We start from the raw sequence: 22,506 nt of genomic DNA on the forward strand, positions 1-22,506 counted from the left end.
AACTGTGGCAATACTTAAAGAAAAAATATAATGATTTTATCTTAGAACCAATTTTCTTGTTACTGAATAGCGTCAAATTAAAAAAATCCAGTAAAAATGAGGTTGTAAGCCATGATTTACTTGAAAAAGTTACTACTTTCTTGCTTAAAAGGAAATAAGCGACATCTGTTTTATACATACTGTAATATCATTTTCTTCGTTATATCCATTATCATAACTTTATTCCACATAATCGTTATTCTTTACACCAGGGATTCCCAAATCATTTTAGGCAAGAGACCCCTTTTCCTAACTGAACTGATATCTCAGACCCCCCTATTTTTTTTTCTATTGACACAAAATACTTACCAATTTAGAAACTTTGCGGGTGGTCAAGTGAATGAACTTAACATTCTTTAGTCATCAAAATTTATCAAAATAAATACAATAAATATCAAGTGTAATTAATAATTATTAATACAAGTTACGTAAAAATACTTGAGTAGGAATTATTTTTTTGAAAAAACGTTTAAATTGCAAAGTTCGATGGATGAATCTGGTGACTTTCTACCAATCTAGCTAAATTCGGTTCGAAATTGGTGAATTGCAGCCTTAAATCACCTTTGTTTTGTCAAAATGTTTATAACCACACTGAAGCCTTTTTCGAACTCGAGTTAGTTAATACGGGCCGATTTTTAGACGTCGTCGACCCCCAAAAACTGTTTTCGTTTATGTCGACCCCTTGGAAACCGATATTGACCCCTTGGGAATCTCTGGTTTACGCTATCCCCTGATCCGAAGAACTAGCAGAACTATCGCTACTTTGGAACGCTTTAAGGTTAACACTTGTTAAATTTGTCGATACTATTTCAAATCAAATGTGGATTTTCTTCTTCTTAACCAATAAAACACAAATGGCTAGACGCTAGAACGAATCTTTTAAGCTGCGTCTAGGTCTAGGACTTGTTACCTCTATGACTAACTTCATTTCGTAAAATCTCAAGATTTTGTGAATTGCGACTTGTTACCCTCTTCCTTCTAGCCCCTCTATTGAAATATTTGACACCGAAATTATTCTTTTGACGTTTATGATTGTAGTTTAGTCCACTAAAGTGCTGTGATTTCAAACTTGGTAAGTTTTAAAATGCAAAATATCCGGCGATTTAAAAATACCTTGACGTTCCGGGGACTACAACGTGAACAAATATGCATCCACCAGGTGTTTCACCGAAGGAAAACCTTGAAGGCGGCACCGAAAAACCACAACCCTTGAAGATAAACGTGTTGTGTTGTTCAGGGAATGTAATTGACGACTTAGGGCCCATAGCTAGCAGCTGAGGTAAATAAATCTGTAAGAAGATGGCCTTTTTTGGAAAGGTGGCAGTGAAAACTGAAGAACATCGTGAAGATTGTCTTATTGGAGTGATTAGTCAAAGTTTGAGATTTTTCGGTTAGTTTTTTAGCATGCCAAAAGAAGAACGGATGTTAAATCCACGTCTAAGTGTATTCTGATGAAGATATTAAAGATATTGGTGGTAAAAATGAAAATCAAAGAGTAGTAGAAGAAAAATAATTTTGTTTGCTTCAGGATCTTCAATGATGATACTAGGAATGAGGGAAGTTTTAAGTTTAGTTCATGTATTTGATTGATTCATTTCTTTTCTTTTATTTTGATTTAGTGGAGCCGGCTCTGTTTCTTTGTTTCACTTTGTTTCATTTTAGATCGCAGCAGCGAAATCGTAAAAGTATTTTCCGGGAAGATCTTAATGAAAAAAAAAAAACATCATCGCTTTCTGTTATCACGAATGAGTCAACTATACCATAAAATTAATAGTTACTAATAAATACGTTTTCTTAAAAACAAAACTTCTAAAAATTAAGTAATTAGCAGTTAATATTTGAAATAATATCAGGTAGGTAAATTATGTGAGAAAAACAACTGTGTTCATAATACATACAATAAAATCTATGACTAATTTGCTAAACGTAATGACAATGTAATAAACTTCTACCGTCGCCGAATATAGTCAATTCTATGCGCAATTAAAACCAAGGATGTTATGAATGGAAGCCAGCTTTGTTTAATTTTGAACATTTAACAAAAACTTCACAAAGAAATTGAGTACTGCAATCTCTTCAACGTCTTTAACAGCTTTCTTCTGATAACGAAAGCTTGGAATTGATTTCACACCAATGAGAAGATTTTCCATACATAGCCTAAGATATAAATGTTTTTCCATTAAAAACCAATATGCAGATTATTTTTCGATACACAGAAAACAAAATGAAGCACGAAATACTTTCCAAGAAAGTTTCATAGGCCACGTTTTATGCATTAATTTAACCAAAGATTCCATATGAAGGTTTGAAACAAAAAAATAATAGACAAAGTTCCTAAGTTGATGTGGATGAATCCTTATATTGGAACAATCTACAGGGTTTGACACATGCATTCCTGGAAACCAATAATGTGTCAACCTTATTGATATTCGTGCCTCAACCTGGAGGATGCAACGTGCAGATCCTACTATGTAGACGACGAAACTCATATTTTCTCCAAGTGTGTGAGACGAAAGAACTCCAGACAATCGAGTTATAGATCTTCACCATATCATTGCGAACTGAATCAAGAAAAAATCATTCTTTTAAAATGAGTTTTGTTAAACAGTCGATTTTGAAGCTAGATAACTGGAAAAATGCAATTAAAGAAGAAGAGGAGGTGTGGAAATTGGACAAAAATACTGATCAAATGATCTGGCCACTTACTGTGAATATATTGGTTGCACGATTTCATCTCCTGATTCCGATCTGATTCAAATCAAAGATTAAAATATTATATCTGAATGTTTTTAACATACTTTGTGAAAAATAACCTTTTATTTGGTGAAAATAAAAGTGATACGTCTATGGATTGAGATAACTGGAAAAATGCAGGTAAAAAAGAAGAGGAGGCGTGGAAATTGGACAAAAATACTGATCAAATGATCTGGCCACTTACTGTGAATATATTGGTTGCACGATTTCATCTCCTGATTCCGATCTGATTCAAATCAAAGACTAAAGTATTATACCTCAATGTTTTTAACATACTTTGTGAAAAATAACCTTTTATTTGGTGAAAATAAAAGTGATACGTCTATGGATTGAGATAACTGGAAAAATGCAGGTAAAGAAGAAGAGGAGGTGTGGAAATTGGACAAAAATACTGATCAAATGATCTGGCCACTTACTGTGAATATATTGGTTGCACGATTTCATCTTCTGATTCCGATCTGATTCAAATCAAAGACTAAAGTATTATACCTCAATGTTTTTAACATACTTTGTGAAAAATAACCTTTTATTTGGTGAAAATAAAAGTGATACGTCTATGGATTGAGATAACTGGAAAAATGCAGGTAAAAAAGAAGAGGAGGTGTGGAAATTGGACAAAAATACTGATCAAATGATCTGGCCACTTACTGTGAATATATTGGTTGCACGATTTCATCTCCTGATTCCGATCTGATTCAAATCAAAGATTAAAATATTATATCTGAATGTTTTTAACATACTTTGTGAAAAATAACCTTTTATTTGGTGAAAATAAAAGTGATACGTCTATGGATTGAGATAACTGGAAAAATGCAGGTAAAAAAGAAGAGGAGGCGTGGAAATTGGACAAAAATACTGATCAAATGATCTGGCCACTTACTGTGAATATATTGGTTGCACGATTTCATCTCCTGATTCCGATCTGATTCAAATCAAAGATTAAAATATTATATCTGAATGTTTTTAACATACTTTGTGAAAAATAACCTTTTATTTGGTGAAAATAAAAGTGATACGTCTATGGATTGAGATAACTGGAAAAATGCAGGTAAAAAAGAAGAGGAGGTGTGGAAATTGGACAAAAATACTGATCAAATGATCTGGCCACTTACTGTGAATATATTGGTTGCACGATTTCATCTCCTGATTCCGATCTGATTCAAATCAAAGATTAAAATATTATATCTGAATGTTTTTAACATACTTTGTGAAAAATAACCTTTTATTTGGTGAAAATAAAAGTGATACGTCTATGGATTGAGATAACTGGAAAAATGCAGGTAAAAAAGAAGAGGAGGCGTGGAAATTGGACAAAAATACTGATCAAATGATCTGGCCACTTACTGTGAATATATTGGTTGCACGATTTCATCTCCTGATTCCGATCTGATTCAAATCAAAGACTAAAGTATTATACCTCAATGTTTTTAACATACTTTGTGAAAAATAACCTTTTATTTGGTGAAAATAAAAGTGATACGTCTATGGATTGAGATAACTGGAAAAATGCAGGTAAAGAAGAAGAGGAGGCGTGGAAATTGGACAAAAATACTGATCAAATGATCTGGCCACTTACTGTGAATATAATGGTTGCACGATTTCATCTCCTGATTCCGATCTGATTCAAATCAAAGATTAAAGTATTATATCTGAATGTTTTTAACATACTTTGTGAAAAATAACCTTTTATTTGGTGAAAATAAAAGTGATACGTCTATGGGTTGAGATAACTGGAAAAATGCAGGTAAAAAAGAAGAGGAGGCGTGGAAATTGGACAAAAATACTGATCAAATGATCTGGCCACTTACTGTGAATATATTGGTTGCACGATTTCATCTCCTGATTCCGATCTGATTCAAATCAAAGATTAAAGTATTATATCTGAATGTTTTTAACATACTTTGTGAAAAATAACCTTTTATTTGGTGAAAATAAAAGTGATACGTCTATGGATTGAGATAACTGGAAAAATGCAATTAAAGAAGAAGAGGAGGCGTGGAAATTGGACAAAAATACTGATCAAATGATCTGGCCACTTACTGTGAATATAATGGTTGCACGATTTCATCTCCTGATTCCGATCTGATTCAAATCAAAGATTAAAGTATTATATCTGAATGTTTTTAACATACTTTGTGAAAAATAACCTTTTATTTGGTGAAAATAAAAGTGATACGTCTATGGGTTGAGATAACTGGAAAAATGCAGGTAAAAAAGAAGAGGAGGCGTGGAAATTGGACAAAAATACTGATCAAATGATCTGGCCACTTACTGTGAATATAATGGTTGCACGATTTCATCTCCTGATTCCGATCTGATTCAAATCAAAGATTAAAGTATTATATCTGAATGTTTTTAACATACTTTGTGAAAAATAACCTTTTATTTGGTGAAAATAAAAGTGATACGTCTATGGGTTGAGATAACTGGAAAAATGCAGGTAAAAAAGAAGAGGAGGCGTGGAAATTGGACAAAAATACTGATCAAATGATCTGGCCACTTACTGTGAATATATTGGTTGCACGATTTCATCTCCTGATTCCGATCTGATTCAAATCAAAGATTAAAGTATTATATCTGAATGTTTTTAACATACTTTGTGAAAAATAACCTTTTATTTGGTGAAAATAAAAGTGATACGTCTATGGGTTGAGATAACTGGAAAAATGCAGGTAAAAAAGAAGAGGAGGTGTGGAAATTGGACAAAAATACTGATCAAATGATCTGGCCACTTACTGTGAATATATTGGTTGCACGATTTCATCTTCTGATTCCGATCTGATTCAAATCAAAGACTAAAGTATTATACCTGAATGTTTTTAACATACTTTGTGAAAAATAACCTTTTATTTGGTGAAAATAAAAGTGATACGTCTATGGATTGAGAATGTTTCATCATTTTAATACTCTCTTATTCATAAAAATAAACTATAAAGTTTAAAACTCCAAAGATCCACGCTTCTGTGGTACTAGATGTATTTTATTGTAAAACCCATCAACACAGTTTTTTTCCAACTATATCAAATTGTATTTATAACAAAAATTTTGTTTATCTGGTATTAAGTAACGTGTGAAACTATTTGGAACTAAACTGGAAATATTCCGAAATGCAGATAGACAAATTCCTGAATGTATAAAATTCATCAAATGTTTATTTAAGCAATGAGTAACTGATTAAAAATCCGGTCGTACCTATCGACCAATACACATTATTTCTTTTTGCTGATTAACTTTTTTGCATTCAAACGTTTTCAGTATAACCGAGACCCAAATAGTTAACGTAAATAACAGATTTCAGTAGTAAATATTGTCACTTTCAAACGCCGTGTATTTTTCAAGTTATTAAAATATTATTCGTGCAATCGTTCGTTAATTCGAATTTTGTGTAGTAGTATTGAATAATTGAAATAATTTCGATTCGTGTTTGATCTGTTTTAACGAAGATATAATTTAGTTCATCAGGTAAAGTTACTTATTTTTCATATTTCCACATTTCAATTTATATTAACAAAAAGGTGTGTATGTGCATTTTGTTTAACGTTTAAACGACGTTTTATTAACAAAAAATTATTTTTGTTTATATTTTTCTTTTAGCTATTTGAAGCTTTGATTATACAGTATAAAATTTAGAACATGAAGGCATGTTAAAGTCAAAAAATATTGCAGCTAGTCTTTCTACAATTCTCAAACAACAATATAAAATATCATAATTCTAATTTTTATTAAGTTATGTATATAGAATTAAATTATTCGTAATTTAAGTTCAGACTATCCTCCATTTGATATGGTAATGAAAAAAAGAAGACATGAATAAATAAATTACGAATAATACTTAATTTTATATTTAAAAGTATGCAGTACAAACTATGTACCCGTATGCAATTTATTGTCGTTTTTATCACTTTGTCGTGTCAGTCGTGTATATTAAACAAACATATATCTAATAAATTTATTTTAAACACCTGAAGACTTGATAGATGTCCAAGTTGCAGGAAAAAAAACAATCAGTATAATACCAGTATCGTTGTATCGTTATAGTGTAAAACATTTCTCAGCGAACATCTTGAAAAAAAAGGGGTAAAGTTGCATTTATACAAAATATAGTTTTAATTCAACTAATGAGGTTGAAAAATTTAGTAAAAGTTCTTATTTTGGAAGCCAGTTTAATTTTATATCGTCATTTAGTAAAACTTTTCTTTTTTCTTTCCGTTTCATTGCAATATCTGTCCACTTCTTTAGGTCCATTGCTTTTTCTCTCTTCCACTACGTTTTGTGGTCTACCTCTTTTCCTCTGGTATATTCCATGCAACTAATTTCAGAAATCTGTCTTCGTCCATTCGTTCGAAATGACTTAGCCATTGTAACCTTCTTGTCTTTATAAACGCGCTGATTGGTGACCCATGAAGTGGGTAAATTTCGTGGTTCGATCTTCTCTTCCATCCTAACTCTGTCTACTTTCCTCCATTTATTTTTCTCTTCCGGATTTCCAATTTTTGTTTAGTTTTACCCGTCATTATCCAGGTTTCACAGGGTGGGTCTCAAAATTAGAGATTTCGTCGATTCTAATACCACTTTTGATATTACAACCGCCTGCACAGCTTTTGGCAATCCTGAATTCGATTTCCTTTTCTTCTTGACATTTATTATCTAGTAGTACATCCAACTACATGAAATTTTCTTCTTCTTTCTATTCTATTAACGCCCTATCGTATTTATGTACTTTGAAATTGTTTTTTGTCTTGATTATACAAGAGTAGACTTACCTTGTCTGCTGATGTTACTAGTTGCTTTGTGGTTTCTTCAAACTTTCTTCAGTTTCTTGCTATCATCGGCATAAGCTAAGCTGATGACTTCTGTTAGATATCAGATACTGGTTCTTCTTATTGTGTCTTCCAAATCTAGATTAAATAGTACCGTTGATAGGGAGTCGCCTTTTCTTAATCCTTGTTGTGTTTTGAAAGGTTCAATTCTCTTGTTATTAATTTGGTTGAGTCCCTAATGTCATTTTAATCAGTTTACTTAGTTTGTTTGGAATTTCTGATTATCGTCATAATGGGTTTTCCAATAAGAGGTGTTTTTTCGAACAGCCCGCTATTTCGGTGAATGTCACTTTTGAAGCTGTCATTTTTTGACATTTGACAAGTAGAAACTACGCCATTAATGTAAATGGATCGATACACGTTTCAACAACGCATTGAAATTATTAAAATTCACTATAAAAATGGTGGAAGTTTGGCAGAGACGGTTCGTAAAACTAAAACATTTTTGGGTCGACGTGAAGCACCTTCTCGGACCGCAATACAGAAATGGGTGGAAAAATTTGAACTGTTGGGACAAGTTGGTGATGTGAAGAATAAAACCCGTGCACGTCGCTCAAGAATAATTGAGAATATTGCTGCTGTAGCCCAAAGTGTTGAAGAAAACCCAGGTTTGTCCATTTTTCGTCATTCTTTGGTATTAGCCAAAACGTCCACAAACGTCATTACACGGTATTTTGCATAAAGACTTGGGTCTTAAGGCCTATAAAGTTAACACAAGAACTCAAGCCGGCCGATCATCTCTCGGAAAACCCAAGAGTTATTGTTGAAAATCCTCTCCATCCTCAACGCGTAACTGTTTGGTGCGGTTTATGGTCTGGCGGTGTCATTGGACCTTACTTTTTCGAAAATGAGTCTGGAGCAACAGTTACGGTGAATGGATTGCGCTATCGAGAGATGATTAATGATTTTTTATGGCCGGAATTGGATGGTATTGATTTGGACAACGTTTACTTTCAACAAGACGGCGCTATGTGTCACACAAGCAACGAAACCGGACCGTGTTATCTCTCGAAGAGGTCATCACAATTGGCCACCGAGATCTTGTGATTTAACACCTTGCGACTTTTTCCTTTGGTGCCAACAAAGAAAGATAAGGTCTACGCCAACAGTCCAGCATCGATTCAAGACCTCATAGATGGAATTCGTGAGGCTATCGAGGACATAGGGCAGCCGCTTTGCAATTTGGTTACGGAAAATTTCATGAAAAGGATATGGTCCTGTAAGCGCAGTCGTGGCGGCCATTTGGCTGATGTTGTGTTCCATTATTAACGGCATACCTTCCTCTTTATAATGAAATAAACATCCGATCATCATTATCTCAAAAAATGGCATTTTTCTTTGAATATCAAAATAACACCTCTTATTGGAAAACCCCTTATTTGATTCAACTTTTTCTTGTTTATACTTTTGAAATAAATAAAAAGGATCTGTGTTGGTATCTCATGTTCATAACAGCTGTTTTTTCATAAAAATTTAGTCCAATGTTTCTGTGTCTTTTCTAAACTCTCCTTGGTAGTCTTCTAGCAATTTTTCTGTGTATATTTTTAAAATTTTTGTGATTATTTTGAATATGACGTCCAGCAATGCTATTTTCACACAATGTTAAAATTTAGGCTTCGCCTCAGTTAGTTTGAAATGCCTCCCAACAAATTTTCATACATGGTTCATCTAGACCAAGCTACGCTCCTGCTGATTTAATAGATTAATCAATTTGATTCAACTACCAAATTTGAGTTCAAATAAAGAATAATTTTCAAAAAAACTTCGAAGAAAGACATGTAATTTGTTTTGGATAATTTATTTCATACTTCCAGCTTTCTTTCCTGTTAATCCCGCACAAACTGGTTATAATTATTTCCTTTGGTTTCAATTCAATTATTTGCATTGCTACTTATGCCTTTTCCACATTTCTACATACTGATAATTGTTTAATATTCCAAAATTTATCCAGGAATATCAGTTATACGATATCATAAATCTATGCAGAATTGGCTGCATAAAACGCTGGAAACCCAATTTCATATTTAACCCTTTTTAAAGAAATCAAAAAGAAATGTCCAAAAAAAGGAGAAATTAGTTTTTAGATATTCATTTCTAAAAAATAAACGCTTTGATATCTCATTTCGTCAAGAAGAATTGCTAAATACGTGGTTCCGTAATAAACATTTTTGTTCAGCTCTACGAACCCTTTCCAAGTCGAATTTTTGAAAATCGCCGAAATTGAATTTTAGGTATTTATACGGAGAATGTTTTAGTGCAAAGACGAAGTTGATATTTCAATTAGCAGCCGAGAAAAACGAAAACATCGAATTTGCCAACATACCCTCAAAATTTCATTACCCTCGATATTTAATAGCCTTTGCTGGGCGTTGATAAGTGAATGAATCAGTTAGTCGGTTAGATATAGATAAAAGAAGAATATAAAGGTCACTCTGTGCTCTAACTTAATCAAATCTGGTCTCTTCTAAGTATCAATTAATCCTTAATAACTGAAAATAGTAGATGAAGACACCCAAGTGTATCTTCTTCATAATATTTTTGCTCCACGTGAATGCAACTTTATTCTCTCTATTTTACATAATGTAGTTCATTTTTTTTTGTTTCATTTACCCAAATTTATAGTACAGACGCCCAAAGCGATTAACAGGTCTATAATTAAATTACAATTTGTACAAATCGTTAAAAACTAACTTTGACTGGCGGAAAACGTGTCAATACAAAATTTGCTACCACGTTTGTGATAAGAATGATATTAAAAATCGTATTGTAATATTGAAACAGGTTTAGTGCCGCGCAATAAATCGAAATAACAATTCCGAGGTTAATCGGTTTTATATTTCCAAATTGAACATTCTCATCAATATCTTAAGTCTACAGTGATTGTGTAATGTGAGTGATCTTCTAGATAATAATTCTTCGGATATAACTGTAGCTAACAGGTATGTAAAAATTACTGCGTAACTGTTAAATTCGTTTAAATTCATCGATTAAGTAACTTTTTCGAAGGTCGCCACTGGATCTCGTAATTAACTATTCTAATAAATAATTTTAAAAAGTCATTTTATAATAATTCGTTTCTAATCTAATAAAAGCAGAAATTGACGACTTGCAGGAAGTAATTGTTGTTAACAAATCTTTCTCTTCTTCATATTATGAACCTTATACCTCTATTCTCCATCTCAGCTCTATTCGAAAACAATCTATTCACATAAACACCGTCGAATTCACTGCCATGAAGTCTCGAGATCCTATTCACGTGCTGTGATATTGCTGAATACTTTCATCTCCATTTTTCATTCTTTGTTATCAGCTATTTTAAATTTAATAATGTATAGTCATCTAGCTGAAGCTCTTATCTTCCACGCGGTCTTTAAACAAAGCAGATACAAGAAATTGGTCCACGTACAATCCTGCTAACCAGAATATATCAGCAGTACCTGGGACATACCAGCTAGAAGATCAAAAACAATGGCAAACGTCCAAAGCACATCTCCAATTAGATGATCAGACCCAACAAAACCCTTAATAAATATGATATTGCATCATGCCGAAAAGTTGCACAGGATAAGTAAGCTTGGAAAGAACTGCTGAATCAAATATAATCACTTTGGAGGATAATGGAAACAAGAGGAGCACTTCTTGCTTTCCAACACCTACTTACCAAGAATCCAAATGAAGATGTCTCTCTCGAATTTATGTACCAACACATTCTGGTAATGAGTGAATCCTTGGCCGTGAACAACACCAAATGAGAACATCACGCTTAAGCCTGGATCATACCAATTTAACCAATAAAAATCTTCAGACTCGAGTTAACAAGATTTGTAGAGTTGTGGTTTGGAGAAACATCTACTGAGTGTGAACAAGATGACGACAGAAGAAATACTATATTTCAGTGAATGTAGCGAAGATTCTAAGTGAAAATATCAATGTAGAAAAAATATAATTTGGTTATTTAAAGTACACCAGCTTATATACGTTGTTGAAGCAACTAGATAAAAAATTTTTTTCAGTTAAATAACTGTCTATAGTTTTCTATTTCATCCTTAAGTCTATAATAACTAGTACTCTCCAGTTCTGAAGAAAAAAATAGGAACTAGGGGAATGGACACCTTAAGAGGACCAAATAGAACGTCAAGGTTAGTGCGTGAACCTGAAAGAAACAATTGTAGAACGTATTGGGAAGATTTGGAAGGAAATATTGCATATAAAATATGGAGCGGATTCCACAGAAGAGGAAGACCATGGAGTGTACGAAATCTTAACCGGTCTTAATCGAGTTAAGCGCGAAATAGTGAAAGCAATCAACTAGGTTAGGTAGTTACAGTTTAATTTCTTTTCAAGGGTTCGCGTGTACTGACAATCGACCACAAACGTAATCCACCAGAGCCAAAATCCTTTAATTAGTAACAGACTTATTCCACCATCCGCCCTATTCTCCAGATTTAACCTCGAGTGGCTATATCTTGTTTCCGAACAAGAAGAAATGGTTTAGAAGTGAAAATGATAAAATCAGTTCACAAACTAATGATCTTGATAAGTTAGATGAAGTGTTTAATTCAAGTCACGTACATATTGACTTGATTAGTATTATTTTTCTAACGATATAAACTAAATTTTACAATTTGTTGCATATTATGTATGGTTAACAATTGATTATTTCAAATTTTTATGACTGATCGCAGAAATTGATTTACATCTCTCTCGACCAATAAGAAAACTTGTTGAAGGTGTTATTCGATTAACGATTTTACAGTAGTAGACATAAAAAACCCATTAAACTTTCCGCCACACCATTGATCAATTCCTCTGAAACGAAAAACGAATTAAACTACTAAACAATCTTCAATATCATTTACAGGCTTCCTAACTTTTTCAGCTTTTTCCTGCCATTTATTTGATGTATTAGTTTCTTTGTTAATTTCGTCAATCACTATTATCCTTTCTCTGTGTTTCTCATCTATTATTCTTGCTCGTACTCTTTTTATTATTGTTTTCCCCTACATTCTTCCACGTTTCTGAACCATCTCAATAGCTAAACATGATACAGTTTGCGCAGAAAGAGACAGGGAAAGGGATTTTCGTGCTTGAGATGATAATAATATCCAAATGAAGTAAAGGATTTATCATATGTGGCCCTGATATAGGAATCAGTCCTCTGCAGAGCTTCAGTTTTGGCTGCGACAATATTAAACTTGTTGCATGTATATAAATCGCCGTTGTCAAATTATAAAAAACATTTTAATTACCAAGTTAACCGTTATTGAATCCAAAATTAGGATCTTTTGAAATCGAATATATTGCTATAAGTAAAAATAGTGAAGTGTGTAAAAAATGACGTCAATTAGATGCTGTTTTCTACGTATTTGTGAATACGATTCAGAAAATCCTTAAGGCCGCTTGACATGATGCAATACAACGTCCAATGCAGTGCAAGTCGTAATATTTCTTGTTCAAAAACATGCGTAAATGTTCAGCTGATTGTTTTATCGGTTTGGTTGTGTATAAGTTGTAATTTTAGATATAAATAAGTTTATAATCTGCTGATATTGCGTTTTATACGTGTCTTCATCCATTCTCGACTAATTTTTCTATGTTTTCCCATCCAATTCTCCAGCTAAACTGTCCAGCGGACTCCAAAAATTGTTGACAGTGATGCACTGACCATTTTGTTCTTGTTTATTTTATCTAGTTTTGTTATTTTCATTTTCAAACTGCCCACAAACTATTAAATAAAGTTTGAGGTTAGGAAATGTTGTATTGGCAACCATGATGCAATGACAAGTGACATGTAATATTCGTCTATGTAATATTTTGATCTTGCAAGGAAAATTCAATTATAAATGATTTTTTTTCAAGTTGATGTAACTGTTTTTTGGCTTCAAAATATCAAATGGCGGTCCATGAAATGTGCATGCAAATCAATACAATCGAGTTCCAAAAGGAAACGTTTCTGTCCAAGACATAGATTTGTCGTCTCTCTTTCTTCGTGACCAGGTTCGTACTAGCATTTTAGAAGTGTTGTAACCTCAAAATTTTGACTTCCTTTATTTTCTTATTGAAAACGGATTTAAACTATTTTATCTGGGATTTGGAAACATGATGCCCACGTCTTGAAAATCAGCAATGGAAATAACGTTCATTTTTGTTTTCTATATGTTGTTTTGTTAAAATTATTCGCAGCGGATGTTTTTGACTATTTTTATCAAGATTTGAAGTAGAAATATATAAAAAAATATGGAATTTCGGAATTGAATATTACTTCAAACCGTTTTTTAATAGTATTTTTTCAATATTGACTTTTGGATATTATCGAATTAAACAACGAGATACATATTTCAAATTTTGTGAAAGTCACGACTGTGTACCGTGGAGTCAGTACTAAGAAAAAGTTACTTAATGTTTAATTTGGCATTCTTAGATAAAGAAAATGCAAATCTTTATATATTCGCTTACATTACGTTGAATAAATTCAGTAAATTACTAAACTGAATCCTTGAAATACTTTTATACAGTTTGGCCTGTTAGTAATTAAACTCAAAACATCTAGGAATCTACAAAATATTCATAAAATCAAAATTTTTCTTTTGATTTGACATAATTGATGGTAAGTGTTAACTTCTGCTCTATATTTGACTGGAATGTGTCTTAGATATCGCAGTATTTAGTAGCTGTCCCGAAAATATTGGATCCAGTCAAATTTTTTTGTGGTTTCCTTGTATTCTTCGCTGCAGCCGTCGAATCTTCCATCTCCGACACTCCTTCGTCTACTTGAGATACAATCTCCTCGAAAATTCCAGACTTTCGTTTCCTTTTGATTTAGTTTTGCTTTTATTTAAACATTTATTTTATTCGTTTCGGTTGCTTTTTTTTTCAATATTTGCCTTGACTTTTTCTAACTGGATAATAGCTGGCACAGGTGGAATGCTCTCCACCTTTTGGAGGAAAACTTATGCTCAGATGGACTTCAATAAATGTTGTAGGCATTAAATAAACTGAAAAAAATGTCTAAATTTAATTTTTTGCAGTGGAAAATTGTTTTTTGTAGTTTTACGATTCCGATAGATAGATAGATAGATTCACGAAGAGCAGAAGAATTTGGCTATTATTGAATGACGATTGCTAAGTTTTTGAGTTAATGTGATGTAAACAATTCCGCCAAAAGTTATCACCCTAATTTTTCACAGTAGCTCTGTATTGGGGTACTGCACAAGACAAGACAAATCAATCTTCTTCGAAAATCATATTTTTTCGACCCACTTTGACTGGACTATAAAATTTCTACCGAAAACGAAATGCGACGTTCGGAAATTTTGAGAAAACTCTCGTTATTAAAAAATCCTAGGGAAACTAATATATTAAGTAAAATAAAGCTCAGAAATACTTAAGTATGCATAAGCAACTTTTCAATTTAGTCCAATTTGATTATTTGAAAAATTAAAGATTTGCCATAGTTTTTATCACAAGAAATGCCAAGTTATGTGATAAAAAAATGTTTATTTACAGAAATTCATGTCCTAACAATGATTCCAATGATACCAAAACGGTAATAGTAATCAAAACGTGTTTATTTGTACATTTTTTTTACTAGAACATTCAACATATCTAAACCCAAACCCAAAATTGTTCACGGTTAATCAAAAATGACCTAACAATCAAACTTAAAGCCTCTAAACATATTCAAAGTGACGTTTTGATTCAAGTATTTCAATTCAATTCAGATTTAAACAACAAAGAGTTTGAATGTAACCAATTTTGGAGACGTAGAAGACTAGGTAAGAGGCTATGGCAAACAAGGTCTTCAGAACTTAGTACGTTGAAACAATCAAATACATCAAAAGACTTTTATGGGATGGGATGTATATAAGAAACAATGGAACCAACTTATAAGTCGAATGAAAGAGGATAGACCAGTAAAAATAGAAAAAGATTAATCTCCAATTGGAGTAGAGGTCGACCACGACAGAGATAGAGACGGGATGAGGAAGATATCGAAGAAGGAACAGACGTTAGACCTGTTATGGAAGAAATAATGAGTAAAAAAGACTTGCTTGAACATCGAGTATCAGTAAAACACTGAAACGCAAGGTGTGGATGATAGCATGGTCAAAAAAACGTGACCAGCTCAGTGATAACTACTGTATTGATGAAAATAACATATTCGCACTATCTACGATTCAAAAATCGAAATAAAACTAGGAAGTGCAGGTAATCGGGATGTTAACACTCGTCAAAATCTTGGAAACGTTTTATAATCATCCGTTCTTCATAACGGCATTAATAAGATTAAAGAAAAGAACGGATTCAATACACCAACATTCGGATTGTTAATCATTCTTCCGCTTAACTTTATTGAGCTATTGAGTAAGTCTATTCGTCATTCCGTTAGTCAAAATGTCAATATGATGTTGTGTTTAGTTTTAAAAATTAGAGACCCGAATTTCTGCAAATAACATTATCTAATGTTGATTTGGCCATATTGAAAAACGTTTATATTTGTTTTATTTTGAATACATATGAATATATAATTCGTTATCGAGTGTTACGGTAGAAAAATCCACTACTAGAGTGGCCAAAGAAAATATGTCAAAAATGGTCTCATACGTTTTTTATACTTAGATACATCTCAAACTTTTGAAGATATCATTTAATTATATGTTTATGGAAAGAACTGTGGTGGAAAAATTATTAGATGCAATAAAAACTCATGTTAAAAGATTGAGATTGAGGTTAGGTCTCCTGGTTACAATCTTGGAGATTAAATATGTTAAAACTATAAACTTTAGGTCAATTTAGTTATGAAATTTTGTATATTGTTCATAAAATAAGGTTCCCAAGGAGCTGCGGAATTCTGTTATGAAGCGAGACCAGCCTGTAGCTCCTAGTTCCCGCCCCGGTGAACTCCACCACCGGACATTAATTCCTAACGTGTGAAAAGCCCCGGTGAACTGTCAACAACGATCACTTTTGTCTTAGTAGCCGTGGAAGATGAGGCTTCAATTTGATTTTCCCCCCAACTTTGTTCGATGTACAAAAAATGCTCCCACTCTGGACATTGATTCATAAATGTGTGAGATGTATGGAGAAAAGTGTTGAGTGTACAACGTGTGCGTAAATAGTACAGAGAATTCAAAGATGGACGTACAGATTTGGATGGAATAGTGTCTCACACCCCCTTACAGCCCAGACTTAGTCCCCAGTGATTACCATTGAAAAAAAAAACACTTGGGAGGGTCGCTTTGGCAGACTTCTACGACTCAGGCATAACAGGCATGACAATAACATGTTTTTCTTTGTGAAAATTCGTTGGGAACCTTCCATTTCATAAACAAGTCTCCTATATATAAGAATAGATGATTAACAACTACTGGATGAATAAAAAATATGTCCCAAAAAAGATACGGCAATTTAAAGGTCAGTATAAACTTACTGCTGTACAAAAAAGCTTTGAAAGCTGCAGAAATTGATTATCATAAGTGTGTGAGATGTGATAACAACAACGACAATAATTGGAGATTTTGTCTCTTTAAGCAAAGACAGTTAAGTCGGTGGGGTCATTTACTAAGAAAGGAAAACTCGACACCGGTGAAGAAGAGTGTGGGGCGCAAAACTGGGCACAAATAAAAGAAGAGGAAGACTATAAGTGACATAAGATAAAGTAATTGACACTGTACTTGAGAAAACAGAGTTTTGAAATCAATTCACGCGGGCACCTTCACCAATATTTCAAATAGTCACTACACTAATAAGTTAGATAATTTAAAAACCAAACATAGTTTTATATTCTAATTCATATATTTTTTATTAATATTAATAACTACCTACTGTGTAGAAAAAGTCAAAAACCTCAATAAAACTGAAAATTTTTGAAAGAATTGGACATAATTGGAATTGGAAATGATATTGAAATATATTTTGATTTTTTTGTTAATTCTCCTATAAAATTATGACATATTGGCGAATTCTGTGCAATTATTCATATAATTTTTTTCTCTTAACGTTTTAAAAAAAATGTTATTTGCTTTTTTGTACTATTTTTTAACTATAAAGTGATGATTATGACAGCAGTCAGTTGTCAAAATGTCAAAATGTCAAAATGAAACTGTTATTCAGGTGCACCAACCCACTACGTAAAATTACCAACAAATGGTTGAAGAATGGAATCAATTCTCACATGAAAATGCGCTAATACCGAACCAGAGAAAATTATATCCACATTTTGCTCTAATACATAATTGCCAACCTCAACGTTACATTCTTAGAGTTTACCAACTGTCAAAATAACCTTTATGGTTATCAGCTCTTACAGGCTTGCGAAAGAGTCTTGAAAGGTGTACAAGCGTTCGGGACGACCAATACAAAAGATGATTGCCTTAAGAGGTCAAAAATCTTAATACGGAAGTTGTAGTAGACAATATTTAGAGATTTTGATTGGCCAGAACTCACCAGACATCGTTGAGTCAAACTTTGTCTATGTTCATGTTAATGGAAACATTGGAGTCGAATTTTATACACAGATAGTCGCTGAGCCAGAAGTTCTGAATGGAACCTAACAAGATCACTGGAATTGAAAATCAAAAAAATATTTAGCAGCAGATACTATTCAATATATTTTGATATTTTGTTGATTCTCCTATAAAATTATGACATATTGGCGAATTCTGTGCAATTATTCATATAATTTTTTTCTCTTAACGTTTTAAAAAAATGTTATTTGCTTTTTTGTACTATTTTTTAACTATAAAGTGATGATTATGACAGCAGTCAGTTGTCAAAATGTCAAAATGAAACTGTTATTCAGGTGCACCAACCCACTACGTAAAATTATCAATCAATCGTTGAAGAATGGAATTGAAGAATGGAATCAATTCTCACATGAGTGTTAGACTAACGTTGTGCTAATACCTAACCAGAGAAAATTATATTCAACTTTTGCTCTAATACATAATTGCCAACCTCAACGTTACATTCTTAGAGTTTACCAACTATCAAAATAACCTTTATGGTTATCAGCTCTTACAGGCTTGCGAAAGAGTCTTGAAAGGTGTACAAGCGTTCGGGACGACCAATACAAAAGATGATTGCCTTAAGAGGTCAAAAATCTTAATACGGAAGTTGTAGTAGACAATATTTAGAGATTTTGATTGGCCAGAACTCACCAGACATTGTTGAGTCAAACTTTGTCTATGTTCATGTTAATGGAAACATTGGAGTCGAATTTTATACACAGATAGTCGCTGAGCCAGAAGTTCTGAGTGGAGCCTGTTGTTTGTCACTAATTCTTAATAAGATTTTTGTTAGTCTGATATTTTTTTATCGTTTTCAGTCTCTCGTAAATCTGTTACTTCCATAGATATCTATTTCATATATTTATGTGAGTCCCTAACGTATGTATCATATTTCTAAACCATAAGTAGTAAATTATTAATCACGAAAGTACATTGTGTGCTGGTATACACACCTGCAGATACTGGAAACAGTTGAAGGTCTCCACAAGTGTTATTTGAACAAAGAGACTGAAGCTCTAAATTTCTAAAATATATAATACACTGATTGACAAAAATAAATATTCAATTCTTCTAATTTTATTTTTGAGATTTTTGTAGTAGCTGCGGTGATTCTTCAGTTATTTTGAATAAAGAATTAGTAAATTTCAAAGCCTTTTAGAGTCAACAAAAGTACCTAGAATATCTCAAAGTGACCCGGCTAAGTGAGGTGATGTATTACGTGAACCAAGAGAAGTGTCCAACAAAACCAACACTGCAATGTCATCGGACGTAGACCCAAGAAGTCGAGGTTACCAATCCAGAGAATCTGGACATCGTAGAGCAACCATAGAATGACGAAATCGTCGATTTGGGCTTTTAGCAGCATTCAGGCTTTCGCAAATCATTGATTAACAATACTGGGTGCTACTGAGCATCGTCGAAGTTATCTGCTGGAATATACAAAGAGACCAGGTCACCTTCAAAGCATAAAAAGAGAAAAACAGGAACTACAATTTGATTAGGAGGGTCATGTATAGTAAAATGTGATTATAGAATTGAGTGCTATGGGATTTGGTAGCAGACCAGCGTTAGTTTGCATTGGATGCAATAAGACAACTCTATGGTGGGTTTGTAGTATCCTCCATAGACATTAACAGCGTTGTTGAAGATGAATTTGAAGAAGGTTTTAATGGAATACATCGAGTTATTTAATGTAGCTGAGAATTGTTGAAATTGGGTGAACAAATTTGGTTGTTTATCTTTTTTAGTTGATCTGAAGACAACTCTTTGCTACGTTCAGGATGTAGCGGAGCCGCACAATATAAAATAAAAACTTTGGAGGGTTTGTAGTATCCTCCATAGATATTATCAGCGTTGTTGAAGATGAATTTGAAGAAGGCTTTAATGGAATACATCAAGTTATTTAATGAAGCTGAGAATTGTTGAAATTGGTTGAACAAATTTGGTTGTTTATCTTTTTTTGTTGATCTGAAGACAACTCTTTGCTACGTTCAGGATGTAGCGGAGCCGCACAACACAAAATAAAAACTTTGGAGGGTTTGTAGTATCCTCCATAGATATTATCAGCGTTGTTGAAGATGAATTTGAAGAAGGCTTTAATGGAATACATCAAGTTATTTAATGAAGCTGAGAATTGTTGAAATTGGTTGAACAAATTTGGTTGTTTATCTTTTTTTGTTGATCTGAAGACAACTCTTTGCTACGTTCAGGATGTAGCGGAGCCGCACAATATAAAATAAAAACTTTGGAGGGTTTGTAGTATCCTCCATAGATATTATCAGCGTTGTTGAAGATGAATTTGAAGAAGGCTTTAATGGAATACATCAAGTTATTTAATGAAGCTGAGAATTGTTGAAATTGGTTGAACAAATTTGGTTGTTTATCTTTTTTAGTTGATCTGAAGACAACTCTTTGCTACGTTCAGGATGTAGCGGAGCCGCACAATATAAAATAAAAACTTTGGAGGGTTTGTAGTATCCTCCATAGATATTATCAGCGTTGTTGAAGATGAATTTGAAGAAGGCTTTAATGGAATACATCAAGTTATTTAATGAAGCTGAGAATTGTTGAAATTGGTTGAACAAATTTGGTTGTTTATCTTTTTTTATTGATCTGAAGACAACTCTTTGCTACGTTCAGGATGTAGCGGAGCCGCACAACACAAAATAAAAACTTTGGAGGGTTTGTAGTATCCTCCATAGATATTATCAGCGTTGTTGAAGATGAATTTGAAGAAGGCTTTAATGGAATACATCAAGTTATTTAATGAAGCTGAGAATTGTTGAAATTGGTTGAACAAATTTGGTTGTTTATCTTTTTTTGTTGATCTGAAGACAACTCTTTGCTACGTTCAGGATGTAGCGGAGCCGCACAACACAAAATAAAAACTTTGGAGGGTTTGTAGTATCCTCCATAGATATTATCAGCGTTGTTGAAGATGAATTTGAAGAAGGCTTTAATGGAATACATCAAGTTATTTAATGAAGCTGAGAATTGTTGAAATTGGTTGAACAAATTTGGTTGTTTATCTTTTTTTATTGATCTGAAGACAACTCTTTGCTACGTTCAGGATGTAGCGGAGCCGCACAACACAAAATAAAAACTTTGGAGGGTTTGTAGTATCCTCCATAGATATTAACAGCGTTGTTGAAGATGAATTTGAAGAAGCTGAAAATTGTTGAAACTGGGTGAACAAATTTGGTTTGGTGTTTGTCGATCAGAAAGAGAATTAGTGGGAGGTCATCTTCTGAGCGTAAAAGGCGGCGTGGAGAAAAACCGCAACCGCATTTTGATTAGGAGCGCCATGTGCAAAAGAATGTGGGCGTCATAGTATTTGAAACTTGTTTGCCTTGGTTACATTATGACAATTCAATGGTACGTTCGGGATTTAAGATTGATCAACAACACACCGTTAACTTGATAAAAATTTGTAGCATTCTAGATAAAGTTGGAGGAGTTTATACTGAAATACTTCAAGAAGATCGACCTCGTTATCATATTTGAACTTGGGTGCATCAATAAACATGTTTTCAGTGAGCGATCTTTCTCAGAAGGTTATTTAATGAAGTTGAAAGTTATAGAAATTAGATGTGGTTGTTTATCTTAATTTTAGCTCGGACTTTTGTTATGATCCTCGTATACGTATTTTCTATTTTTATTCAAGATATCAAGTTGGAATTTGAAATAATGGAATAGTTGATTTTTTCGTTAGAAAAGCATAAAATTGTGACAAAAATAAAAATATTTTTTCGGTTAAATATGATATCCAAAAACAAACAAAAGCTAATAAATCTCAAGATGTTATCTCTTCTCAAATAAATGACGTACTATATCAAATCTCGAAAATCAATGTAAGACAATTAGTTGCCGTATCAGAGGCACGTGAACCTCCTGTCTAAAAGCTGGTCGCAGGAAAAAGTTTCTGCAGTTCGTCCACCACTCTCTTTCATCGGTGGTTCTCTTGTCAGTACCCACGTCGCTCTTGGACGTCGAAGATACCCAAAGCAACCACAGTATTTAGCGAAAAGGTGGTTTCGGTTTCGGTACACTTCGTTGCGGTTAAACCTGGGTTTATTACTGTTGAAAACGGCTGTTGACCGTGGTTCGTGTGTGACTTATTTCGTCGGGCAACTGTACCAAGGAAAATTCACTAAGAGTTTAGCGCCTGGAAGAAAACGGTAATTGTCGAGAAAATAGGTCCTTGCGTGGGACTAGAAGAAGGCTAATACTTTCCATAGTTTTATGTAAGTTTTTTTATAATATAATTATTCGTTTTAGCGCGTTAAATAACACAAATCATTTATTTATATTTATCATTTATTTTACGTTCTTTTCGATTCAGGATTCCTTATATTGATCAATTAAATTTGGAAATTGATAGAGCC

General features: G+C 33.1%; 1 protein-coding gene across 5 annotated transcripts in view; it reads left to right on the forward strand.

The window, feature by feature from the left end:
- The first annotated feature begins 6,066 nt into the window (after positions 1 to 6,066).
- LOC130452602 (UNC93-like protein) overlaps positions 6,067 to 22,506 on the forward strand; it is a 105,959-nt gene continuing 89,519 nt past the window's right edge. Inside the window, exons 1-2 of one of the 5 annotated variants that reach the window (XM_056791933.1) lie at positions 6,750 to 6,870; positions 10,236 to 10,552. The gene's annotated coding sequence lies outside the window, so the exon portion shown is untranslated. Of the gene's footprint in view, positions 6,256 to 6,749; positions 6,871 to 10,235; positions 10,553 to 21,985; positions 22,366 to 22,506 lie in introns of those variants that run through there. The other 4 variants (XM_056791934.1, XM_056791936.1, XM_056791939.1 and 1 more) reach the window with 4 other exon arrangements.

Source organism: Diorhabda sublineata, chromosome 2 (assembly GCF_026230105.1).
Source record: "Diorhabda sublineata isolate icDioSubl1.1 chromosome 2, icDioSubl1.1, whole genome shotgun sequence".
In the NCBI taxonomy this organism is placed as follows: Eukaryota; Metazoa; Arthropoda; class Insecta; order Coleoptera; family Chrysomelidae; genus Diorhabda; species Diorhabda sublineata.